Source organism: Protobothrops mucrosquamatus, unplaced genomic scaffold (assembly GCF_001527695.2).
Source record: "Protobothrops mucrosquamatus isolate PMUCROS unplaced genomic scaffold, P.Mucros_1.0 scaffold34, whole genome shotgun sequence".
Classification (NCBI taxonomy): domain Eukaryota; kingdom Metazoa; phylum Chordata; class Lepidosauria; order Squamata; family Viperidae; genus Protobothrops; species Protobothrops mucrosquamatus.
In genome coordinates this window covers 188,779-191,069 of record NW_015386418.1, presented here as the reverse complement: position 1 = coordinate 191,069, position 2,291 = coordinate 188,779, and positions in this window count along the sequence as shown.

The following is a 2,291-nucleotide window of genomic DNA, read 5'->3' as shown; positions in this document are numbered from 1 at the left end:
AAGAGAAAGAATATTTCTATTTGTCAAATTTAACCAATCACTAATCCATGTCAAAACCACCGCATCATAATATAATTTTAAATTAGGAACTTTAAGTCCTCCTCGTTCTCTTATATCCTGCATAATCTTGAACCTAACCCTTGGCTTCTTGCCCGCCCAAATAAATTTGTTTATACCCTTTTGCCAATCATCCAAGTTAAAAAAAAAATAAAAATAAAAAAATGATAAAGGAACAGATTATTATTCTTGTTGGGTTCCTTTATCGTTGTTTACTTTATTGTTCTATTATTTTACTTCTGCTCTGTTTGCACCCCTTTCCTTTTCTTCCTTTTTGTTATTGTAAGCCGCCTAGAGTAGCCCCATGGTGAGATAGATGGCAAATTAATTAAATAAATAAATAGATAATATATAAATCACCATGGCAATCCATTCCAGTGAAGGCTACTGTTGGTGCACCAATCAGAACTGACCAATGGACTTCCAGGCCACAGCCTCTACCTATTTTTTTTAGCAATAGCCATGAATCCAGGGGGGAGACTCAAGTCATGGACCTCTCCCTCAAAATAAAAAAAAACTAACACTTCATGGAAGATTTGGTCATTTGTGTCTTCACTCCTATCCATCAGAACTTGACTTCACAGCTGACTAATTGTTTGCTGTTTTTAACCATTTAGTCATGTCCAAGTCTTGGCGACTTTATAGCCAAGTGCTCCCCATCCTACCCTGTCAAACACAATTTCTTTCCATTGTTGGATGTTCAACTTTGCATCAGATTTGATGTTATAAAGCCAGCGTGTTTTTTGCTTGCCCCTTCTTCTTGTTCCACTAATCATCCCTAGCGTCATGGACTTCTCCAATGACTTTGCATTCAGGACACAGCCAAAGTAAATCAGACATAGTCTTATGATTTCAGCTTCGACTGATGTATCTGGTTTTATATTATTTAACACCTCTCTGTTAGTTACTCTGATTTGCCATGGTATACCATTAATTTATGTCAGCACCACACTTCAAAGGCAACAATTCTTCTTTGATTAGCCATTCTTAGTGTCCAACTCTCATTGTAGAGAGCATACATCATTGTAGAGAAGACTATTGATCTAACTAGCCTGCTTTTTGTATTTATATCAATATCTCTGCTTTTCTAGATCAGATTCATGTTAACCATTGCAGTATGGCCTAAGGTTATCCTGAATTTTATTTCAGGAGTAAAACTGCCATCATGAACAATTTTGGATCCAAGGAAGATAACTTCTCAAATGAATTCAATTTCCTCTTGGTTTGTTTTAAATGTCTCATGACCATCTTTGTTTCCCTCAATTGAACTTTTTCACTTTCATCCTTGATTTTCCAGATAATTTTTCCCAGGTCTTCCTTATAGCCAACCATGACTAAGCTATTATTAAAGACCCAAACCAATTCCACTTCTACCACTATTGGTTCTATAATATGTTTTATGAGATTCTATTTAAACCCAAATTCTCCTTTTGGCGTCCATGTCATCAATGTGGTCAACCTAAACGAAGGGTCTTCAAACTTGGTCCTTTTATGAGTTTTGGACTTCCAGTCCCAGAATTCCTCAGTCAGGCACGCTGGCTGAGGAATTCTGGGAGTTGAAATCCATAAGTCATAAAAGGGCCAAGTTTGAAGACCCCTGTCCTAAATATTATCCTGTAACTTAGTCCACAAAGATGATGATGATGATGATGATGATGATGATGATGATGATGATGATGATGATAACGGCAACGACAATGACAACGACAACGACAACAACAACAACAACAACAACAACAACAATAATAATAATAATAATAATAATAATAATAATAATAATAATAATAATAATAATAGAATTGTTCAGGCAGGAAACCATATACCATTTCAGACAAATGGTTGTCCAGTCTCTTCTTAAAAACTTCCAATGTTGGAGCATTCACAACTTCTGGAGGCAGATAAACAGAAGGATAATTATTTTACCTTTTGCTTTCTTTTTGCTGTGCTATACGATAGGGATTCCATGTTACAGCCTTCATTGCCTTCCCTGCAATTACGTGAATCATAATACTTGCTACTTCTCAAGCATAATTCCAGCAACTTTCCCAAAGTTAAAAAAAAGAAAAACAACTGACACATAAGTTCATCATTGGTATAAAACCCCTTTACTCCTTGTCATTCAGAACTAAGCTAGCCAGGGAGAAGAAGCAGATGTGGCTGAGTTTCTTTATTTTATTTTCCCTTTCCATGCTATAACACCTCATTGTGAAATGTTTCTGGAATACTTTGCTTAA